The sequence below is a fragment of the Ambystoma mexicanum genome, chromosome 7p (genome assembly GCF_040938575.1).
Source record: "Ambystoma mexicanum isolate Mex_15411 chromosome 7p, UKY_AmexF1_1, whole genome shotgun sequence".
Taxonomy (NCBI): domain Eukaryota; kingdom Metazoa; phylum Chordata; class Amphibia; order Caudata; family Ambystomatidae; genus Ambystoma; species Ambystoma mexicanum.
The window spans coordinates 2876771-2900716 of NC_090939.1; positions in this window are offsets into that span (position 1 = coordinate 2876771).

Here is a 23946-nt window from a genome sequence, read left to right on the forward strand (position 1 = left end):
ATGGCACCTGTCTTGTTGCCAGTGTTTTCCTGCCTCTGTAGTAAGTGATGGCACCTGTCTTGTTGCCAGTGTCTCCCTGCCTCTGTAGTAAGTGATGGCACCTGTCTTGTTGCCAGTGTCTCCCTGACTCTGGGCTAAGTGATGGCACCTGCCTCGTTGCCAGTGTCTCCCTGCCTCTGTAGTAAGTGATGGCACCTGTCTTGTTGCCAGTGTGTCTCTGCCTCTGTAGTAAGTGATGGCACCTGCCTTGTTGCCAGTGAGTTCCTGCCTCTGTAGTAAGTGATGGCACCTGTCTTGTTGTCAGTGTGCACCTGCCTCTGTATTAAGTGATGGCACCTGCATTGTTGCCAGTGTGTCCCTGCCTCTGGGGTAAGTGATGGCACCTGCCTCATTGCCAGTGTGTCCCTGCCTCTGTAGTAAGTGATGGCACCTGTCTTGTTGCCAGTGTATACCTGCCTCTGTAGTAAGTGATGGCACCTGTCTTGTTGCCAGTGTATCCCTGCCTCTGTAGTAAGTGATGGCACCTATCTTGTTGCCAGTGTAACCCTGCCTCTGGGGTAAGTAATGGCACCTGCCTTGTTGCCAGTGTGTCCCTGCCTCTGTAGTAAGTGATGGCACCTGTCTTGTTGCCAGTGTGTCCCTGCCTCTGTAGTAAGTGATGGCACCTGTCTTGTTGCCAGTGTGTCCCTGCCTCTGGGGTAAGGGATGGCGCCTGTCTTGTTGCCAGTGTGTCCCTGCCTCTGGGGTAAGTGATGGCACCTGCCTCTGTAGTAAGTGATGGCACCTGTCTTGTTGCCAGTGTATGCCTCCCTCTGTAGTAAGTGATGGCACCTGTCCTTTTGCCAGTGTATCCCTGCCTCTGTAGTAAGTGATGGCACCTGTCTTGTTGCCAGTGTGTCTTTGCCTCTGTAGTAATTGATGGCACCTGTCTTGTTGCCAGTGTGTCCCTGCCTCTGTAGTAAGTGATGGCACCTGCCCTGTTGCCAGTGTGTCCCTGCATCTGTAGTAAGTGATGGCAGTTGCCTTGTTGCCAGTGTGTCTCTGCCTCTGTAGTAAGTGATGGCACCTGTCTTGTTGCCAGTGTGTTCCTGCCTCTGTAGTAAGTGATGGCACCTGCCTTGTTGCCAGTGTGTTCCTGCCTCTGTAGTAAGTGATGGCACCTGTCTTGTTGCCAGTGTGTCCCTGCCTCTGTAGTAAGTGATGGCACCTGTCTTGTTGCCAGTGTATCCCTGCCTCTGTAGTAAGTGATGGCACCTGTCTTGTTGCCAGTGTATCCCTGCCTCTGGGGTAAGTGATGACACCTGCCTTGTTGCCAGTGTGTCCCTGCCTCTGTAGTAAGCGATGGCACCTGTCTTGTTGCCAGTGTGTCCCTGCCTCTCTAGTAAGTGATGGCACCTGTCTTGTTGCCGGTGTGTCCCTGCCTCTGGGGTAAGGGATGCCTCCTGTCTTGTTGCCAGTGTGTCCCTGCCTCTGGGGTAAGTGATGGCACCTTCCTCTGTAGTAAGTGATGGCACCTGTCTTGTTGCCAGTGTATGCCTGCCTCTGTAGTAAGTGATGGCACCTGTCCTGTTGCCAGTGTACGCCTGCCTCTGTAGTAAGTGATGGCACCTGTCTTGTTGCCAGTGTGTCTTTGCCTCTGTAGTAAGTGATGGCACCTGTCTTGTTGCCAGTGTGTCCCTGCCTCTGTAGTAAGTGATGGCACCTGCCCTGTTGCCAGTGTGTCCCTGCCTCTGGGGTAAGTGATGGCACCTGCCTGTTGCCAGTGTGCACTTGCCTCTGGGGTAAGTGATGGCACCTGCCTTGTTGCCAGTGTGTCCCTGCCTCTGGGGTAAGTGATGACACCTGTCTTGTTGCCAGTGTGTCCCTGCCTCTGGGGTAAGTGATGGCACCTGCCTTGTTGCCAGTGTGTGCCTGCCTCTTTAGTAAGTGATGGCAATTGCCTTGTTGCCAGTGTGTTCCTGCCTCTGTAGTAAGTGATGGCACCTGTCTTGTTGCCAGTGTGTTCCTGCCTCTGTAGTAAGTGATGGCACCTGTCTTGTTGCCAGTGACTCCCTGCCTCTGGGGTAAGTGATGGCACCTGCCTTGCTGCCAGTGTGTCCCTGCCTCTGGGGTAAATGATGGCTCCTGCCTTGTTGCCAGTGTGTCCCTGCCTCTGGGGTAAGTGATGGCGCCTGCCTTGCTTCCAGTGTGTCCCTGCCTCTGTAGTAAGTGATGGTGCCTGTCCTGTTGCCAGTGTGTCTCTGCCTCTGTAGTAAGTGATGGCACCTACCTTGTTGCCAGTGTGTTCCTGACTCTGAAGCAAGTGATGGCACCTGTCTTGTTGCCAGTGTGTCCCTACCTCTTGGGTAAGTGATGGCACCTGCCTTGTTGCCAGTGTGTCCCTGCCGCTGGGGTAAGTGATGGCACCTGCCTCGTTGCCAGTGAATCCCTGCCTCTGGGGTAAGTGATGGAACCTGTCTTGTTGCCAGTGTGTTCCTGCCTCTGTAGTAAGTGATGGCACCTGTCTTGTTGCCAGTGTCTCCCTGCTTCTGTAGTAAGTGATGGCACCTGTCTTGTTGCCAGTTTTCTCCCTGCCTCTGGGTTAAGTGATGGCACCTGCCCCGTTGCCAGTGTGTCCCTGCCTCTGTAGTAAGTGATGGCACCTGTCTTGTTGCCAGTGTGTCTCTGCCTCTGTAGTAAGTGATGGCACCTGCCTTGCTGCCAGTGTGTTCCTGCCTCTGTAGTAAGTGATGGCGCCTGTCTCGTTTCCAGTGTGTCTCTGCCTCTGTAGTAAGTGATGGCACCTGTCTCGTTTCCATTGTGTCTCTGCCTCTGTAGTAAGTGATGGCACATGTCTTGTTGCCAGTGTGTCTCTGCCTCTGTAGTAAGTGATGGCACCTGCCTTGTTGCCAGTGAGTTCCTGCCTCTGTAGTAAGTGATGGCACCTGTCTTGTTGTCAGTGTGCACCTGCCTCTGTATTAAGTGATGGCACCTGCATTGTTGCCAGTGTGTCCCTGCCCCTGGGGTAAGTGATGGCACCTGCCTCGTTGCCAGTGTGTCCCTGCCTCTGGTGTAAGTGATGGCACCTGCTTCGTTGCCAGTGTGTCCCTGCCTCTGGGGTAAGTGATGGCACCTGCCTTGTTGTCAGTGTGTTCCTGCCTCTGTAGTAAGTGATGGCACCTGCCTTGCTGCCAGTGTCTCCCTGCCTCTGGGGTAAGTGATGGCACCTGCCTTGTTGCCAGTGTCTCCCTGCCTCTGGGGTAAGTGATGGCACCTGCCTCATTGCCAGTTTGTCCCTGCCTCTGTAGTAAGTGATGGCACCTGTCTTGTTGCCAGTGTCTCTGCCTCTGTAGTAAGTGATGGCACCTGTCTTGTTGCCAGTGTGTTCCTGCCTCTGTAATAAGGGATGGCACCTGCCTTGTTGCCAGTGTGTCCCTGCCTCTGTAGTAAGTGATGGCACCTGTCTTGTTGCCAGTGTATCCCTGCCTCTGTAGTAAGTGATGGCACCTGTCTTGTTGCCAGTGTATCCCTGCCTCTGTAGTAAGTGATGGCACCTGTCTTGTTGCCAGTGTATCCCTGCCTCTGTAGTGAGTGATAGCACCTATCTCGTTTCCAGTGTGTCTCTACCTCTGTAGTAAGTGATGGCACCTGTCTTGTTGCCAGTGTGTTCCTGCCTCTGTAGTAAGTGATGGCACCTGCCTTGTTGCCAGTGTGTTCCTGCCTCTGTAGTAAGTGATGGCACCTGCCTTTCTGCCAGTGTCTCCCTGCATCTGGGGTAAGTGATGGCACCTGCCTCGTTGCCATTGTCTCCCTGCCTCTGGGGTAAGTGATGGCAACTGCCTCGTTGCCAGTGTGTCCCTGCCTCTATAGTAAGTGAAGGCACCTTTCTTGTTGCCAGTGTGTTCCTGCCTCTGTAGTAAGTGATGGCACCTGCCTTGTTGCCAGTGTGTTCCTGCCTCTGTAGTAAATGATGGCACCTGTCTTGTTCCCAGTGTGTCCCTGCCTCTGTAGTAAGTGATGGCACCTGTCTTGTTGCCAGTGTATCCCTGCCTCTGTAGTAAGTGATGGCACCTGTCTTGTTGCCAGTGAATCCCTGCCTCTGGGGTAAGTGATGGCACCTGCCTTGTTGCCAGTGTTTCCCTGCCTCTGTAGTAAGTGATGGCACCTGTCTTGTTGCCAGTGTGTCCCTGCCTCTGTAGTAAGTGATGGCACCTGTCTTGTTGCCAGTGTGTCCCTGCCTCTGGGGTAAGGGATGGCGCCTGTCTTGTTGCCAGTGTGTCCCTGCCTCTGGGGTAAGTGATGGCACCTGCCTCTGTAGTAAGTGATGGCACCTGTCTTGTTGCCAGTGTATCCCTGCCTCTGTAGTAAGTGATGGCACCTGTCCTGTTGCCAGTGTATCCCTGCCTCTGTAGTAAGTGATGGCACCTGTCTTGTTGCCAGTGTGTCTTTGCCTCTGTAGTAAGTGATGGCACCTGTCTTGTTGCCAGTGTGTCCCTGCCTCTGTAGTAAGTGATGGCACCTGCCCTGTTGCCAGTGTGTCCCTGCCTCTGGGGTAAGTGATGGCACCTGCCTGTTGACAATGTGCACTTGCCTCTGGGGTAAGTGATGGTACCTGCCTTGTTGCCAGTGTGTCCCTGCCTCTGGGGTAAGTGATGACACCTGTCTTGTTGCCAGTGTGTCCCTGCCTCTGGGGTAAGTGATGGCACCTGCCTTGTTGCCAGTGTGTTCCTGCCTCTGCAGTAAGTGATGGCACCTGCCTTATTGCCAGTGTGTTCCTGCCTCTGTAGTAAGTGATGGCACCTGTCTTGTTGCCAGTGTGTTCCTGCCTCTGTAGTAAGTGATGGCACCTGTCTTGTTGCCAGTGTGTCCCTGCCTCTGGGGTAAGTGATGGCACCTGTCTTCTTGCCAGTGTGTCCCTGCCTCTGGGGTAAGTGATGCACCTGCCTTGTTGCCAGTGTGTTCCTGCCTCTGTAGTAAGTGATGGCATCTGTCTTGTTGCCAGTGTGTTCCTGCCTCTGTAGTAAGTGATGGCACCTGTCTTGTTGCCAGTGACTCCCTGCCTCTGGGGTAAGTGATGGCACCTGCCTTGCTGCCAGTGTGTACCTGCCTCTGTAGTAAGTAATGGTGCCTGTCTTGTTGCCAGTGTGTCTCTGCCTCTGGGGTAAGTGATGGCACCTGCCTTGTTGCCAGTGTCTCCCTGCCTCAGGGGTAAGTGATAGCGCCTGCCTTGTTGCCAGTGTGTCCCTGCCTCTGGGGTAAGTGATGGCGCCTGCCTTGCTGCCAGTGTGTCCCTGCCTCTGTAGTAAGTGATGGTGCCTGTCTCGCTGCCAGTGTGTCCCTGCCTCTGTAGTAAGTGATGGTGCCTGTCTCGTTGCCAGTGTCTCCCTGCGTCTGGGGTAAGTGATGGTACCTGTCTTGGTGCCAGTGTGTCTCTGCCCCTGGGGTAAGGGATGGCACCTGTCTTGTTGCCAGTGTGTCCCTGCCTCTGGGGTAAGTGATGGCACCTGCCTCTGTAGTACGTGATGGCACCTGTCTTGTTGCCTGTGTATCCCTGCCTCTGTAGTAAGTGATGGCACCTGTCTTGTTGCCAGTGTTTCCCTGCCTCTGGGGTAAGTGATGGTACCTGCATCGTTGCCAGTGTGTCCCTGCCTCTGGGGTAAGTGATGGCACCTGCTTTGTTGCCAGTGTGTCCCTGCCTCTGGGGTAAGTGATGGCACCTGCCTTGTTGTCAGTGTGTTCCTGCCTCTGGGGTAAGTGATGGCACCTGCCTTGTTGTCAGTGTGTCCCTGCCTCTGGGGTAAGTGATGGTACCTGCTTCGTTGCCAGTGTATCCCTGCATCTGTAGTAAGTGATGGCACCTGTCTTGTTGCCAGTGTATCCCTGCCTCTATAGTAAGTGATTTCACATGTCTTGTTGCCAGTGTGTCTCTGCCTCTGTAGTAAGTGATGGCACCTGCCTTGTTGCCAGTGAGTTCCTGCCTCTGTAGTAAGTGATGGCACCTGTCGTGTTGTCAGTGTGCACCTGCCTCTGTATTAAGTGATGGCACCTGCATTGTTGCCAGTGTGTCCCTGCCTCTGGGGTAAGTGATGACACCTGCCTCGTTGCCAGTGTGTCCCTGCCTCTGGGGTAAGTGATGGCACCTGCCTCGTTGCCAGTGTGTCCCTGCCTCTGTAGTAAGTGATGGCACCTGTCTTGTTGCCAGTGTCTCTGCCTATGTAGTAAGTGATGGCACCTGTCTTGTTGCCAGTGTGTTCCTGCGTCTGTAGTAAGTGATGGCACCTGCCTTGTTGCCAGTGTGTTCCTGCCTCTGTAGTAAGTGATGGCACCTGTCTTGTTGCCAGTGTGTCCCTGCCTCTGTAGTAAGTGATGGCACCTGTCTTGTTGCCAGTGTATCCCTGCCTCTGTAGTAAGTGATGGCACCTGTCTTGTTGCCAGTGTATCCCTGCCTCTGGGGTAAGTGATGGCACCTGCCTTGTTGCCAGTGTGTCCCTGCCTCTGTAGTGATGGCACCTGTCTTGTTGCCAGTGTGTCCCTGCCTATGTAGTAAGTGATGGCACCTGTCTTGTTGCCAGTGTGTCCCTGCCTCTGGGGTAAGGGATGGCGCCTGTCTTGTTGCCAGTGTGTCCCTGCCTCTGGGGTAAGTGATGGCACCTGCCTCTGTAGTAAGTGATGGCACCTGTCTTGTTGCCAGTGTATGCCTCCCTCTGTAGTAAGTGATGGCACCTGTCCTGTTGCCAGTGTATCCCTGCCTCTGTAGTAAGTGATGGCACCTGTCTTGTTGCCAGTGTGTCTTTGCCTCTGTAGTAAGTGATGGCACCTGTCTTGTTGCCAGTGTGTCCCTGCCTCTGTAGTAAGTGATGGCACCTTCCCTGTTGCCAGTGTGTCCCTGCATCTCTAGTAAGTGATGGCAGTTGTCTTGTTGCCAGTGTGTCTCTGCCTCTGTAGTAAGTGATGGCACCTGTCTTGTTGCCAGTGTGTTCCTGCCTCTGTAGTAAGTGATGGCACCTGCCTTGTTGCCAGTGTGTTCCTGCCTCTGTAGTAAGTGATGGCACCTGTCTTGTTGCCAGTGTGTCCCTTCCTCTGTAGTAAGTGATGGCACCTGTCTTGTTGCCAGTGTATCCCTGCCTCTGTAGTAAGTGATGGCACCTGTCTTGTTGCCAGTGTATCCCTGCCTCTGGGGTAAGTGATGGCACCTGCCTTGTTGCCAGTGTGTTCCTGCCTCTGTTGTAAGCGATGGCACCTGTCTTGTTGCGAGTGTGTCCCTGCCTCTGTATTAAGTGATGGCACCTGTCTTGTTGCCAGTGGGTCCCTGCCTCTGGGGTAAGGGATGCCGCCTGTCTTGTTGCCAGTGTGTCCCTGCCTCTGGGGTAAGTGATGGCACCTGCCTCTGTAGTAAGTGATGGCACCTGTCTTGTTGCCAGTGTATGCCTGCCTCTGTAGTAAGTGATGGCACCTGTCCTGTTGCCAGTGTATCCCTGCCTCTGTAGTAAGTGATGGCACCTGTCTTGTTGCCGGTGTGTCTTTGCCTCTGTAGTAAGTAATGGCACCTGTCTTGTTGCCAGTGTGTCCCTGCCTCTGTAGTAAGTGATGGCACCTGCCCTTTTGCCAGTGTGTCCCTTCCTCTGGGGTAAGTGATGGCACCTGCCTTGTTGCCAGTGTGTTCCTGCGTCTGTAGTAAGTGATGGCACCTGCCTTGTTGCCAGTGTGTTCCTGCCTCTGTAGTAAGTGATGGCACCTGTCTTGTTGCCAGTGTGTCCCTGCCTCTGTAGTAAGTGATGGCACCTGTCTTGTTGCCAGTGTATCCCTGCCTCTGTAGTAAGTGATGGCACCTGTCTTGTTGCCAGTGTATCCCTGCCTCTGGGGTAAGTGATGGCACCTGCCTTGTTGCCAGTGTGTCCCTGCCTCTGTAGTGATGGCACCTGTCTTGTTGCCAGTGTGTCCCTGCCTATGTAGTAAGTGATGGCACCTGTCTTGTTGCCAGTGTGTCCCTGCCTCTGGGGTAAGGGATGGCGCCTGTCTTGTTGCCAGTGTGTCCCTGCCTCTGGGGTAAGTGATGGCACCTGCCTCTGTAGTAAGTGATGGCACCTGTCTTGTTGCCAGTGTATGCCTCCCTCTGTAGTAAGTGATGGCACCTGTCCTGTTGCCAGTGTATCCCTGCCTCTGTAGTAAGTGATGGCACCTGTCTTGTTGCCAGTGTGTCTTTGCCTCTGTAGTAAGTGATGGCACCTGTCTTGTTGCCAGTGTGTCCCTGCCTCTGTAGTAAGTGATGGCACCTTCCCTGTTGCCAGTGTGTCCCTGCATCTCTAGTAAGTGATGGCAGTTGTCTTGTTGCCAGTGTGTCTCTGCCTCTGTAGTAAGTGATGGCACCTGTCTTGTTGCCAGTGTGTTCCTGCCTCTGTAGTAAGTGATGGCACCTGCCTTGTTGCCAGTGTGTTCCTGCCTCTGTAGTAAGTGATGTCACCTGTCTTGTTGCCAGTGTGTCCCTTCCTCTGTAGTAAGTGATGGCACCTGTCTTGTTGCCAGTGTATCCCTGCCTCTGTAGTAAGTGATGGCACCTGTCTTGTTGCCAGTGTATCCCTGCCTCTGGGGTAAGTGATGGCACCTGCCTTGTTGCCAGTGTGTCCCTGCCTCTGTAGTAAGCGATGGCACCTGTCTTGTTGCCAGTGTGTCCCTGCCTCTGTATTAAGTGATGGCACCTGTCTTGTTGCCAGTGGGTCCCTGCCTCTGGGGTAAGGGATGCCGCCTGTCTTGTTGCCAGTGTGTCCCTGCCTCTGGGGTAAGTGATGGCACCTGCCTCTGTAGTAAGTGATGGCACCTGTCTTGTTGCCAGTGTATGCCTGCCTCTGTAGTAAGTGATGGCACCTGTCCTGTTGCCAGTGTATCCCTGCCTCTGTAGTAAGTGATGGCACCTGTCTTGTTGCCGGTGTGTCTTTGCCTCTGTAGTAAGTAATGGCACCTGTCTTGTTGCCAGTGTGTCCCTGCCTCTGTAGTAAGTGATGGCACCTGCCCTTTTGCCAGTGTGTCCCTGCCTCTGGGGTAAGTGATGGCACCTGCCTTGTTGCCAGTGTGTCCCTGCCTCTGGGGTAAGTGATGACACCTGTCTTGTTGCCAGTGTGTCCCTGCCCCTGGGGTAAGGGATGGCGCCTGTCTTGTTGCCAGTGTGTCCCTGCCTCTGGGGTAAGTGATGGCACCTGCCTCTGTAGTACGTGATGGCACCTGTCTTGTTGCCAGTGTATCCCTGTCTCTGTAGTAAGTGATGGCACCTGTCTTGTTGCCAGTGTGTCCCTGCCTCTGTAGTAAGTGATGGCACCTGTCTTGTTGCCAGTGTGTCCCTGCCTCTGTAGTAAGTGATGGCACCTGCCTTGTTGCCAGTGTGTCCCTGCCTCTGGGGTAAGTGATGGCACCTGCCTTGTTGCCAGTGTGTCCCAGCCTCTGGGGTAAGTGATGGCACTTACCTTGTTGCCAGTGTGCCCTTGCCTCTGGGGTAAGTGATGGCACCTGCCTGTTGCCAGTGTGTCCCTGCCTCTGGGGTAAGTGATGGCACCTGTCTTGTTGCCAGTGTGTCCCTGCCTCTGGGGTAAGTGATGGCACCTGCCTTGTTGCCAGTGTGTTCCTGCCTCTGTAGTAAGTGATGGCACCTGCCTTTTTGCCAGTGTGTTCCTGCCTGTGTAGTAAGTGATGGCACCTGTCTTGTTGCCAGTGAGTTCCTGCCTGTGTAGTAAGTGATGGCACCTGTGTTGTTACCATTGTCTCCCTGCCTCTGGTGTAAGTGATGGCACCTGCCTTGTTGCCATTGTGTTCCTGCCTCTGTAGTAAGTGATGGCACCTGCCTTTTTGCCAGTGTGTTCCTGCCTCTGTAATAAGTGATGGCACCTGTCTTGTTGCCAGTGTCTCCCTGCCTCTGGGGTAAGTGATGGCTCCTGCCGTGTTGCCAGTGTCTCCCTGCCTCTGGGGTAAGTGATGGCTCCTGCCTTGTTGCCAGTGTGTCCCTGCCTCTGTAGTAAGTTATGGTGCCTGTCTCGCTGCCAGTGTGTCCCTGCCTCTGTAGTAAGTGATGGTGCCTGTCTCGTTGCCAGTGTCTCCCTGCCTCTGGGGTAAGTGATGGCTCCTGCCCTGTTGCCAGTGTCTCCCTGCCTCTGGGGTAAGTGATGGCTCCTGCCTTGTTGCCAGTGTGTCCCTGCCTCTGGGGTAAGTGATGGCGCCTGCCTTGCTGCCAGTGTGTCCCTGCCTCTGTAGTAAGTGATGGTGCCTGTCTTGTTTCCAGTGTGTCTCTGCCTCTGTAGTAAGTGATGGCACATGTCTTGTTGCCAGTGTGTCTCTGCCTCTGTAGTAAGTGATGGCACCTGCCTTGTTGCCAGTGTGTTCCTGCCTCTGAAGCAAGTGATGGCACCTGTCTTGTTGCCAGTGTGTCCCTGCCTCTGGGGTAAGTGATGGCACCTGCCTCGTTGCCAGTGTGTCCCTACCTCTTGGGTAAGTGATGGCACCTGCCTTGTTGCCAGTGTGTCCCTGCCTCTGGGGTAAGTGATGGCACCTGCCTCGTTGCCAGTGAATCCCTGCCTCTGGGGTAAGTGATGGCACCTGTCTTGTTGCCAGTGTTTTCCTGCCTCTGTAGTAAGTGATGGCACCTGTCTTGTTGCCAGTGTCTCCCTGCCTCTGTAGTAAGTGATGGCACCTGTCTTGTTGCCAGTGTCTCCCTGACTCTGGGGTAAGTGATGGCACCTGCCTCGTTGCCAGTGTCTCCCTGCCTCTGTAGTAAGTGATGGCACCTGTCTTGTTGCCAGTGTGTCTCTGCCTCTGTAGTAAGTGATGGCACCTGTCTTGTTGCCAGTGTTTTCCTGCCTCTGTGGTAAGTGATGGCACCTGTCTTGTTGCCAGTGTGTTCCTGCCTCTGTAGTAAGTAATGGCACCTGTCTTGTTGCCAGTGTGTCTCTACCTCTGTAGTAAGTGATGGCACCTGTCTTGTTGCCAGTGTAGCCCTGCCTCTGTAGTAAGTGATGGCACCTGTCTTGTTGCCAGTGTACCCCTGCCTCTGGGGTAAGTGATGGCACCGGTCTTGTTGCCGGTGTGTCCCTGCCTCTGTAGTAAGTGATGGCACCTGTCTTGTTGCCAGTGTGTCCCTGCCTCTGTAGTAAGTGATGGCACCTGTCTTGGTGCCAGTGTGTCCCTGCCCCTGGGGTAAGGGATGGCGCCTGTCTTGTTGCCAGTGTGTCCCTTCCTCTGGGGTAAGGATGGCACCTGCCTCTGTAGTACGTGATGGCACCTGTCTTGTTGCCAGTGTATCCCTGCCTCTGTAGTAATTGATGGCACCTGTCTTGTTGACAGTGTGTCCCTGCCTCAGTAGTAAGTGATGGCACCTGTCTTGTTGCCAGTGTGTCCCTGCCTCTGTAGTAAGTGATGGCACCTGTCTTGTTGCCAGTGTGTTCCTGCCTCTGTAGTAAGTGATGGCACCTGCCTTGTTGCCAGTGTGTTCCTGCCTCTGGAGTAAGTGATGGCACCTGTCTTGTTGCCAGTTTGTTCCTGCCTCTGTAGTAAGTGATGGCACCTGTCTTGTTGCCAGTGTGTCCCTGCCTCTGTAGTGAGTGATGGCACCTGTCTAGTTGCCAGTGTGCACCTGCCTCTGTAGTAAGTGATGGCACCTGCATTGTTGCCAGTGTGTCCCTGCCTCTGGGGTAAGTGATGGCACCTGCCTCGTTGCCAGTGTGTCCCTGACTCTGAGGTAAGTGATGGCACCTGCCTCGTTGCCAGTGTGTCCCTGCCTCTGGGGTAAGTGATGTCACCTGCCTCGTTGTCAGTGTGTCCCTGCCTCTGTAGTAAGTGATGGCACCTGCCTTGCTGCCAGTGTGTTCCTGCCTCTGTAGTAAGTGATGGCACCTGTCTTGTTGCCAGTGTCTCCCTGCCTCTGAGATAAGTGATGGCACCTGCCTCGTTGCCAGTGTGTCCCTGCCTCTGTAGTAAGTGATGGCACCTGTCTTGTTGCCAGTGTGTCTCTGCCTCTGTAGTAAGTGATGGCACCTGTCTTGTTGCCAGTGTGTTCCTGCCTCTGTAGTAAGTGATGGCACCTGCCTTGTTGCCAGTGTGTTCCTGCCTCTGTAGTAAGTGATGGCACCTGTCTTGTTGCCAGTGTGTTCCTGCCTCTGTAGTAAGTGATGACACCTGTCTTGTTGCCAGTGTGTCCCTGCCTCTGGGGTAATTGATGGCACCTGCCTCTGTAGTAAGTGATGGCACCTGTCTTGTTGCCAGTGTATCCCTGCCTCTGTAGTAAGTGATGGCACCTGTCTTATTGCCAGTGTACCCCTGCCTCTGGGGTAAGTGATGGCACCGGTCTTGTTGCCAGTGTGCCCCTGCCTCTGTAGTAAGTGATGGCACCTGTCTTGTTGCCAGTATGTCCCTGCCTCTGTAGTAAGTGATGGCACCTGTCTTGGTGCCAGTGTGTCCCTGCCCCTGGGGTAAGGGATGGCGCCTGTCTTGTTGCCAGTGTTTCCCTGCCTCTGGGTTAAGTGATGGCACCTGCCTCTGTAGTACGTGATGGCACCTGTCTTGTTGCCAGTGTATCCCTGTCTCTGTAGTAAGTGATGGCACCTGTCTTGTTGCCAGTGTGTCCCTGCCTCTGTAGTAAGTGATGGCACCTGTCTTGTTGCCAGTGTGTCCCTGCCTCTGTAGTAAGTGATGGCATCTGCCTTGTTGCCAGTGTGTCCCTGCCTCTGGGGTAAGTGATGGCACTTACCTTGTTGCCAGTGTGCCCTTGCCTCTGGGGTAAGTGATGGCACCTGCCTGTTGCCAGTGTGTCCCTGCCTCTGGGGTAAGTGATGGCACCTGTCTTGTTGCCAGTGTGTCCCTGCCTCTGGGGTAAGTGATGGCACCTGCCTTGTTGCCAGTGTGTTCCTGCCTCTGTAGTAAGTGATGGCACCTGCCTTTTTGCCAGTGTGTTCCTGCCTGTGTAGTAAGTGATGGCACCTGTCTTGTTGCCAGTGTGTTCCTGCCTGTGTAGTAAGTGATGGCACCTGTGTTGTTACCAGTGTCTCCCTGCCTCTGGTGTAAGTGATGGCACCTGCCTTGTTGCCATTGTGTTCCTGCCTCTGTAGTAAGTGATGGCACCTGCCTTTTTGCCAGTGTGTTCCTGCCTCTGTAATAAGTGATGGCACCTGTCTTGTTGCCAGTGTCTCCCTGCCTCTGTAGTAAGTTATGGTGCCTGTCTCGCTGCCAGTGTGTCCCTGCCTCTGTAGTAAGTGATGGTGCCTGTCTCGTTGCCAGTGTCTCCCTGCCTCTGGGGTAAGTGATGGCTCCTGCCCTGTTGCCAGTGTCTCCCTGCCTCTGGGGTAAGTGATGGCTCCTGCCTTGTTGCCAGTGTGTCCCTGCCTCTGGGGTAAGTGATGGCGCCTGCCTTGCTGCCAGTGTGTCCCTGCCTCTGTAGTAAGTGATGGTGCCTGTCTTGTTTCCAGTGTGTCTCTGCCTCTGTAGTAAGTGATGGCACATGTCTTGTTGCCAGTGTGTCTCTGCCTCTGTAGTAAGTGATGGCACCTGTCTTGTTGCCAGTGTGTCCCTGCCTCTGGGGTAAGTGATGGCACCTGTCTTCTTGCCAGTGTGTCCCTGCCTCTGGGGTAAGTGATGCACCTGCCTTGTTGCCAGTGTGTTCCTGCCTCTGTAGTAAGTGATGGCATCTGTCTTGTTGCCAGTGTGTTCCTGCCTCTGTAGTAAGTGATGGCACCTGTCTTGTTGCCAGTGACTCCCTGCCTCTGGGGTAAGTGATGGCACCTGCCTTGCTGCCAGTGTGTACCTGCCTCTGTAGTAAGTAATGGTGCCTGTCTTGTTGCCAGTGTGTCTCTGCCTCTGGGGTAAGTGATGGCACCTGCCTTGTTGCCAGTGTCTCCCTGCCTCAGGGGTAAGTGATAGCGCCTGCCTTGTTGCCAGTGTGTCCCTGCCTCTGGGGTAAGTGATGGCGCCTGCCTTGCTGCCAGTGTGTCCCTGCCTCTGTAGTAAGTGATGGTGCCTGTCTCGCTGCCAGTGTGTCCCTGCCTCTGTAGTAAGTGATGGTGCCTGTCTCGTTGCCAGTGTCTCCCTGCGTCTGGGGTAAGTGATGGTACCTGTCTTGGTGCCAGTGTGTCTCTGCCCCTGGGGTAAGGGATGGCACCCGTCTTGTTGCCAGTGTGTCCCTGCCTCTGGGGTAAGTGATGGCACCTGCCTCTGTAGTACGTGATGGCACCTGTCTTGTTGCCTGTGTATCCCTGCCTCTGTAGTAAGTGATGGCACCTGTCTTGTTGCCAGTGTTTCCCTGCCTCTGGGGTAAGTGATGGTACCTGCCTCGTTGCCAGTGTGTCCCTGCCTCTGGGGTAAGTGATGGCACCTGCTTTGTTGCCAGTGTGTCCCTGCCTCTGGGGTAAGTGATGGCACCTGCCTTGTTGTCAGTGTGTTCCTGCCTCTGGGGTAAGTGATGGCACCTGCCTTGTTGTCAGTGTGTCCCTGCCTCTGGGGTAAGTGATGGCACCTGCTTCGTTGCCAGTGTATCCCTGCATCTGTAGTAAGTGATGGCACCTGTCTTGTTGCCAGTGTATCCCTGCCTCTATAGTAAGTGATTTCACATGTCTTGTTGCCAGTGTGTCTCTGCCTCTGTAGTAAGTGATGGCACCTGCCTTGTTGCCAGTGAGTTCCTGCCTCTGTAGTAAGTGATGGCACCTGTCGTGTTGTCAGTGTGCACCTGCCTCTGTATTAAGTGATGGCACCTGCATTGTTGCCAGTGTGTCCCTGCCTCTGGGGTAAGTGATGACACCTGCCTCGTTGCCAGTGTGTCCCTGCCTCTGGGGTAAGTGATGGCACCTGCCTCGTTGCCAGTGTGTCCCTGCCTCTGTAGTAAGTGATGGCACCTGTCTTGTTGCCAGTGTCTCTGCCTATGTAGTAAGTGATGGCACCTGTCTTGTTGCCAGTGTGTTCCTGCGTCTGTAGTAAGTGATGGCACCTGCCTTGTTGCCAGTGTGTTCCTGCCTCTGTAGTAAGTGATGGCACCTGTCTTGTTGCCAGTGTGTCCCTGCCTCTGTAGTAAGTGATGGCACCTGTCTTGTTGCCAGTGTATCCCTGCCTCTGTAGTAAGTGATGGCACCTGTCTTGTTGCCAGTGTATCCCTGCCTCTGGGGTAAGTGATGGCACCTGCCTTGTTGCCAGTGTGTCCCTGCCTCTGTAGTGATGGCACCTGTCTTGTTGCCAGTGTGTCCCTGCCTATGTAGTAAGTGATGGCACCTGTCTTGTTGCCAGTGTGTCCCTGCCTCTGGGGTAAAGGATGGCGCCTGTCTTGTTGCCAGTGTGTCCCTGCCTCTGGGGTAAGTGATGGCACCTGCCTCTGTAGTAAGTGATGGCACCTGTCTTGTTGCCAGTGTATGCCTCCCTCTGTAGTAAGTGATGGCACCTGTCCTGTTGCCAGTGTATCCCTGCCTCTGTAGTAAGTGATGGCACCTGTCTTGTTGCCAGTGTGTCTTTGCCTCTGTAGTAAGTGATGGCACCTGTCTTGTTGCCAGTGTGTCCCTGCCTCTGTAGTAAGTGATGGCACCTTCCCTGTTGCCAGTGTGTCCCTGCATCTCTAGTAAGTGATGGCAGTTGTCTTGTTGCCAGTGTGTCTCTGCCTCTGTAGTAAGTGATGGCACCTGTCTTGTTGCCAGTGTGTTCCTGCCTCTGTAGTAAGTGATGGCACCTGCCTTGTTGCCAGTGTGTTCCTGCCTCTGTAGTAAGTGATGGCACCTGTCTTGTTGCCAGTGTGTCCCTTCCTCTGTAGTAAGTGATGGCACCTGTCTTGTTGCCAGTGTGTCCCTTCCTCTGTAGTAAGTGATGGCACCTGTCTTGTTGCCAGTGTATCCCTGCCTCTGGGGTAAGTGATGGCACCTGCCTTGTTGCCAGTGTGTTCCTGCCTCTGTTGTAAGCGATGGCACCTGTCTTGTTGCGAGTGTGTCCCTGCCTCTGTATTAAGTGATGGCACCTGTCTTGTTGCCAGTGGGTCCCTGCCTCTGGGGTAAGGGATGCCGCCTGTCTTGTTGCCAGTGTGTCCCTGCCTCTGGGGTAAGTGATGGCACCTGCCTCTGTAGTAAGTGATGGCACCTGTCTTGTTGCCAGTGTATGCCTGCCTCTGTAGTAAGTGATGGCACCTGTCCTGTTGCCAGTGTATCCCTGCCTCTGTAGTAAGTGATGGCACCTGTCTTGTTGCCGGTGTGTCTTTGCCTCTGTAGTAAGTAATGGCACCTGTCTTGTTGCCAGTGTGTCCCTGCCTCTGTAGTAAGTGATGGCACCTGCCCTTTTGCCAGTGTGTCCCTTCCTCTGGGGTAAGTGATGGCACCTGCCTTGTTGCCAGTGTGTTCCTGCGTCTGTAGTAAGTGATGGCACCTGCCTTGTTGCCAGTGTGTTCCTGCCTCTGTAGTAAGTGATGGCACCTGTCTTGTTGCCAGTGTGTCCCTGCCTCTGTAGTAAGTGATGGCACCTGTCTTGTTGCCAGTGTATCCCTGCCTCTGTAGTAAGTGATGGCACCTGTCTTGTTGCCAGTGTATCCCTGCCTCTGGGGTAAGTGATGGCACCTGCCTTGTTGCCAGTGTGTCCCTGCCTCTGTAGTGATGGCACCTGTCTTGTTGCCAGTGTGTCCCTGCCTATGTAGTAAGTGATGGCACCTGTCTTGTTGCCAGTGTGTCCCTGCCTCTGGGGTAAGGGATGGCGCCTGTCTTGTTGCCAGTGTGTCCCTGCCTCTGGGGTAAGTGATGGCACCTGCCTCTGTAGTAAGTGATGGCACCTGTCTTGTTGCCAGTGTATGCCTCCCTCTGTAGTAAGTGATGGCACCTGTCCTGTTGCCAGTGTATCCCTGCCTCTGTAGTAAGTGATGGCACCTGTCTTGTTGCCAGTGTGTCTTTGCCTCTGTAGTAAGTGATGGCACCTGTCTTGTTGCCAGTGTGTCCCTGCCTCTGTAGTAAGTGATGGCACCTTCCCTGTTGCCAGTGTGTCCCTGCATCTCTAGTAAGTGATGGCAGTTGTCTTGTTGCCAGTGTGTCTCTGCCTCTGTAGTAAGTGATGGCACCTGTCTTGTTGCCAGTGTGTTCCTGCCTCTGTAGTAAGTGATGGCACCTGCCTTGTTGCCAGTGTGTTCCTGCCTCTGTAGTAAGTGATGGCACCTGTCTTGTTGCCAGTGTGTCCCTTCCTCTGTAGTAAGTGATGGCACCTGTCTTGTTGCCAGTGTATCCCTGCCTCTGTAGTAAGTGATGGCACCTGTCTTGTTGCCAGTGTATCCCTGCCTCTGGGGTAAGTGATGGCACCTGCCTTGTTGCCAGTGTGTCCCTGCCTCTGTAGTAAGCGATGGCACCTGTCTTGTTGCGAGTGTGTCCCTGCCTCTGTATTAAGTGATGGCACCTGTCTTGTTGCCAGTGGGTCCCTGCCTCTGGGGTAAGGGATGCCGCCTGTCTTGTTGCCAGTGTGTCCCTGCCTCTGGGGTAAGTGATGGCACCTGCCTCTGTAGTAAGTGATGGCACCTGTCTTGTTGCCAGTGTATGCCTGCCTCTGTAGTAAGTGATGGCACCTGTCCTGTTGCCAGTGTATCCCTGCCTCTGTAGTAAGTGATGGCACCTGTCTTGTTGCCGGTGTGTCTTTGCCTCTGTAGTAAGTAATGGCACCTGTCTTGTTGCCAGTGTGTCCCTGCCTCTGTAGTAAGTGATGGCACCTGCCCTTTTGCCAGTGTGTCCCTGCCTCTGGGGTAAGTGATGGCACCTGCCTTGTTGCCAGTGTGTCCCTGCCTCTGGGGTAAGTGATGACACCTGTCTTGTTGCCAGTGTGTCCCTGCCCCTGGGGTAAGGGATGGCGCCTGTCTTGTTGCCAGTGTGTCCCTGCCTCTGGGGTAAGTGATGGCACCTGCCTCTGTAGTACGTGATGGCACCTGTCTTGTTGCCAGTGTATCCCTGTCTCTGTAGTAAGTGATGGCACCTGTCTTGTTGCCAGTGTGTCCCTGCCTCTGTAGTAAGTGATGGCACCTGTCTTGTTGCCAGTGTGTCCCTGCCTCTGTAGTAAGTGATGGCACCTGCCTTGTTGCCAGTGTGTCCCTGCCTCTGGGGTAAGTGATGGCACCTGCCTTGTTGCCAGTGTGTCCCTGCCTCTGGGGTAAGTGATGGCACTTACCTTGTTGCCAGTGTGCCCTTGCCTCTGGGGTAAGTGATGGCACCTGCCTGTTGCCAGTGTGTCCCTGCCTCTGGGGTAAGTGATGGCACCTGTCTTGTTGCCAGTGTGTCCCTGCCTCTGGGGTAAGTGATGGCACCTGCCTTGTTGCCAGTGTGTTCCTGCCTCTGTAGTAAGTGATGGCACCTGCCTTTTTGCCAGTGTGTTCCTGCCTGTGTAGTAAGTGATGGCACCTGTCTTGTTGCCAGTGAGTTCCTGCCTGTGTAGTAAGTGATGGCACCTGTGTTGTTACCATTGTCTCCCTGCCTCTGGTGTAAGTGATGGCACCTGCCTTGTTGCCATTGTGTTCCTGCCTCTGTAGTAAGTGATGGCACCTGCCTTTTTGCCAGTGTGTTCCTGCCTCTGTAATAAGTGATGGCACCTGTCTTGTTGCCAGTGTCTCCCTGCCTCTGGGGTAAGTGATGGCTCCTGCCGTGTTGCCAGTGTCTCCCTGCCTCTGGGGTAAGTGATGGCTCCTGCCTTGTTGCCAGTGTGTCCCTGCCTCTGTAGTAAGTTATGGTGCCTGTCTCGCTGCCAGTGTGTCCCTGCCTCTGTAGTAAGTGATGGTGCCTGTCTCGTTGCCAGTGTCTCCCTGCCTCTGGGGTAAGTGATGGCTCCTGCCCTGTTGCCAGTGTCTCCCTGCCTCTGGGGTAAGTGATGGCTCCTGCCTTGTTGCCAGTGTGTCCCTGCCTCTGGGGTAAGTGATGGCGCCTGCCTTGCTGCCAGTGTGTCCCTGCCTCTGTAGTAAGTGATGGTGCCTGTCTTGTTTCCAGTGTGTCTCTGCCTCTGTAGTAAGTGATGGCACATGTCTTGTTGCCAGTGTGTCTCTGCCTCTGTAGTAAGTGATGGCACCTGCCTTGTTGCCAGTGTGTTCCTGCCTCTGAAGCAAGTGATGGCACCTGTCTTGTTGCCAGTGTGTCCCTGCCTCTGGGGTAAGTGATGGCACCTGCCTCGTTGCCAGTGTGTCCCTACCTCTTGGGTAAGTGATGGCACCTGCCTTGTTGCCAGTGTGTCCCTGCCTCTGGGGTAAGTGATGGCACCTGCCTCGTTGCCAGTGAATCCCTGCCTCTGGGGTAAGTGATGGCACCTGTCTTGTTGCCAGTGTTTTCCTGCCTCTGTAGTAAGTGATGGCACCTGTCTTGTTGCCAGTGTCTCCCTGCCTCTGTAGTAAGTGATGGCACCTGTCTTGTTGCCAGTGTCTCCCTGACTCTGGGGTAAGTGATGGCACCTGCCTCGTTGCCAGTGTCTCCCTGCCTCTGTAGTAAGTGATGGCACCTGTCTTGTTGCCAGTGTGTCTCTGCCTCTGTAGTAAGTGATGGCACCTGTCTTGTTGCCAGTGTTTTCCTGCCTCTGTGGTAAGTGATGGCACCTGTCTTGTTGCCAGTGTGTTCCTGCCTCTGTAGTAAGTAATGGCACCTGTCTTGTTGCCAGTGTGTCTCTACCTCTGTAGTAAGTGATGGCACCTGTCTTGTTGCCAGTGTAGCCCTGCCTCTGTAGTAAGTGATGGCACCTGTCTTGTTGCCAGTGTACCCCTGCCTCTGGGGTAAGTGATGGCACCGGTCTTGTTGCCGGTGTGTCCCTGCCTCTGTAGTAAGTGATGGCACCTGTCTTGTTGCCAGTGTGTCCCTGCCTCTGTAGTAAGTGATGGCACCTGTCTTGGTGCCAGTGTGTCCCTGCCCCTGGGGTAAGGGATGGCGCCTGTCTTGTTGCCAGTGTGTCCCTTCCTCTGGGGTAAGGATGGCACCTGCCTCTGTAGTACGTGATGGCACCTGTCTTGTTGCCAGTGTATCCCTGCCTCTGTAGTAATTGATGGCACCTGTCTTGTTGACAGTGTGTCCCTGCCTCAGTAGTAAGTGATGGCACCTGTCTTGTTGCCAGTGTGTCCCTGCCTCTGTAGTAAGTGATGGCACCTGTCTTGTTGCCAGTGTGTTCCTGCCTCTGTAGTAAGTGATGGCACCTGCCTTGTTGCCAGTGTGTTCCTGCCTCTGGAGTAAGTGATGGCACCTGTCTTGTTGCCAGTTTGTTCCTGCCTCTGTAGTAAGTGATGGCACCTGTCTTGTTGCCAGTGTGTCCCTGCCTCTGTAGTGAGTGATGGCACCTGTCTAGTTACCAGTGTGCACCTGCCTCTGTAGTAAGTGATGGCACCTGCATTGTTGCCAGTGTGTCCCTGCCTCTGGGGTAAGTGATGGCACCTGCCTCGTTGCCAGTGTGTCCCTGACTCTGAGGTAAGTGATGGCACCTGCCTCGTTGCCAGTGTGTCCCTGCCTCTGGGGTAAGTGATGTCACCTGCCTCGTTGTCAGTGTGTCCCTGCCTCTGTAGTAAGTGATGGCACCTGCCTTGCTGCCAGTGTGTTCCTGCCTCTGTAGTAAGTGATGGCACCTGTCTTGTTGCCAGTGTCTCCCTGCCTCTGAGATAAGTGATGGCACCTGCCTCGTTGCCAGTGTGTCCCTGCCTCTGTAGTAAGTGATGGCACCTGTCTTGTTGCCAGTGTGTCTCTGCCTCTGTAGTAAGTGATGGCACCTGTCTTGTTGCCAGTGTGTTCCTGCCTCTGTAGTAAGTGATGGCACCTGCCTTGTTGCCAGTGTGTTCCTGCCTCTGTAGTAAGTGATGGCACCTGTCTTGTTGCCAGTGTGTTCCTGCCTCTGTAGTAAGTGATGACACCTGTCTTGTTGCCAGTGTGTCCCTGCCTCTGGGGTAATTGATGGCACCTGCCTCTGTAGTAAGTGATGGCACCTGTCTTGTTGCCAGTGTATCCCTGCCTCTGTAGTAAGTGATGGCACCTGTCTTATTGCCAGTGTACCCCTGCCTCTGGGGTAAGTGATGGCACCGGTCTTGTTGCCAGTGTGCCCCTGCCTCTGTAGTAAGTGATGGCACCTGTCTTGTTGCCAGTATGTCCCTGCCTCTGTAGTAAGTGATGGCACCTGTCTTGGTGCCAGTGTGTCCCTGCCCCTGGGGTAAGGGATGGCGCCTGTCTTGTTGCCAGTGTTTCCCTGCCTCTGGGTTAAGTGATGGCACCTGCCTCTGTAGTACGTGATGGCACCTGTCTTGTTGCCAGTGTATCCCTGTCTCTGTAGTAAGTGATGGCACCTGTCTTGTTGCCAGTGTGTCCCTGCCTCTGTAGTAAGTGATGGCACCTGTCTTGTTGCCAGTGTGTCCCTGCCTCTGTAGTAAGTGATGGCACCTGCCTTGTTGCCAGTGTGTCCCTGCCTCTGGGGTAAGTGATGGCACTTACCTTGTTGCCAGTGTGCCCTTGCCTCTGGGGTAAGTGATGGCACCTGCCTGTTGCCAGTGTGTCCCTGCCTCTGGGGTAAGTGATGGCACCTGTCTTGTTGCCAGTGTGTCCCTGCCTCTGGGGTAAGTGATGGCACCTGCCTTGTTGCCAGTGTGTTCCTGCCTCTGTAGTAAGTGATGGCACCTGCCTTTTTGCCAGTGTGTTCCTGCCTGTGTAGTAAGTGATGGCACCTGTCTTGTTGCCAGTGTGTTCCTGCCTGTGTAGTAAGTGATGGCACCTGTGTTGTTACCAGTGTCTCCCTGCCTCTGGTGTAAGTGATGGCACCTGCCTTGTTGCCATTGTGTTCCTGCCTCTGTAGTAAGTGATGGCACCTGCCTTTTTGCCAGTGTGTTCCTGCCTCTGTAATAAGTGATGGCACCTGTCTTGTTGCCAGTGTCTCCCTGCCTCTGTAGTAAGTTATGGTGCCTGTCTCGCTGCCAGTGTGTCCCTGCCTCTGTAGTAAGTGATGGTGCCTGTCTCGTTGCCAGTGTCTCCCTGCCTCTGGGGTAAGTGATGGCTCCTGCCCTGTTGCCAGTGTCTCCCTGCCTCTGGGGTAAGTGATGGCTCCTGCCTTGTTGCCAGTGTGTCCCTGCCTCTGGGGTAAGTGATGGCGCCTGCCTTGCTGCCAGTGTGTCCCTGCCTCTGTAGTAAGTGATGGTGCCTGTCTTGTTTCCAGTGTGTCTCTGCCTCTGTAGTAAGTGATGGCACATGTCTTGTTGCCAGTGTGTCTCTGCCTCTGTAGTAAGTGATGGCACCTGCCTTGTTGCCAGTGTGTTCCTGCCTCTGAAGCAAGTGATGGCACCTGTCTTGTTGCCAGTGTGTCCCTGCCTCTGGGGTAAGTGATGGCACCTGCCTGTTGCCAGTGTGTCCCTGCCTCTGGGGTAAGTGATGGCACCTGTCTTGTTGCCAGTGTGTCCCTGCCTCTGGGGTAAGTGATGGCACCTGCCTTGTTGCCAGTGTGTTCCTGCCTCTGTAGTAAGTGATGGCACCTGCCTTTTTGCCAGTGTGTTCCTGCCTGTGTAGTAAGTGATGGCACCTGTCTTGTTGCCAGTGTGTTCCTGCCTGTGTAGTAAGTGATGGCACCTGTGTTGTTACCAGTGTCTCCCTGCCTCTGGTGTAAGTGATGGCACCTGCCTTGTTGCCATTGTGTTCCTGCCTCTGTAGTAAGTGATGGCACCTGCCTTTTTGCCAGTGTGTTCCTGCCTCTGTAATAAGTGATGGCACCTGTCTTGTTGCCAGTGTCTCCCTGCCTCTGTAGTAAGTTATGGTGCCTGTCTCGCTGCCAGTGTGTCCCTGCCTCTGTAGTAAGTGATGGTGCCTGTCTCGTTGCCAGTGTCTCCCTGCCTCTGGGGTAAGTGATGGCTCCTGCCGTGTTGCCAGTGTCTCCCTGCCTCTGGGGTAAGTGATGGCTCCTGCCTTGTTGCCAGTGTGTCCCTGCCTCTGTAGTAAGTTATGGTGCCTGTCTCGCTGCCAGTGTGTCCCTGCCTCTGTAGTAAGTGATGGTGCCTGTCTCGTTGCCAGTGTCTCCCTGCCTCTGGGGTAAGTGATGGCTCCTGCCCTGTTGCCAGTGTCTCCCTGCCTCTGGGGTAAGTGATGGCTCCTGCCTTGTTGCCAGTGTGTCCCTGCCTCTGGGGTAAGTGATGGCGCCTGCCTTGCTGCCAGTGTGTCCCTGCCTCTGTAGTAAGTGATGGTGCCTGTCTTGTTTCCAGTGTGTCTCTGCCTCTGTAGTAAGTGATGGCACATGTCTTGTTGCCAGTGTGTCTCTGCCTCTGTAGTAAGTGATGGCACCTGCCTTGTTGCCAGTGTGTTCCTGCCTCTGAAGCAAGTGATGGCACCTGTCTTGTTGCCAGTGTGTCCCTGCCTCTGGGGTAAGTGATGGCACCTGCCTCGTTGCCAGTGTGTCCCTACCTCTTGGGTAAGTGATGGCACCTGCCTTGTTGCCAGTGTGTCCCTGCCTCTGGGGTAAGTGATGGCACCTGCCTCGTTGCCAGTGAAGCCCTGCCTCTGGGGTAAGTGATGGCACCTGTCTTGTTGCCAGTGTTTTCCTGCCTCTGTAGTAAGTGATGGCACCTGTCTTGTTGCCAGTGTCTCCCTGCCTCTGTAGTAAGTGATGGCACCTGTCTTGTTGCCAGTGTCTCCCTGACTCTGGGGTAAGTGATGGCACCTGCCTCGTTGCCAGTGTCTCCCTGCCTCTCTAGTAAGTGATGGCACCTGTCTTGTTGCCAGTGTGTCTCTGCCTCTGTAGTAAGTGATGGCACCTGCCTTGTTGCCAGTGAGTTCCTGCCTCTGTAGTAAGTGATGGCACCTGTCTTGTTGTCAGTGTGCACCTGCCTCTGTATTAAGTGATGGCACCTGCATTGTTGCCAGTGTGTCCCTGCCTCTGGGGTAAGTGATGGCACCTGCCTCATTGCCAGTGTGTCCCTGCCTCTGTAGTAAGTGATGGCACCTGTCTTGTTGCCAGTGTATCCCTGCCTCTGTAGTAAGTGATGGCACCTATCTTGTTGCCAGTGTAACCCTGCCTCTGGGGTAAGTG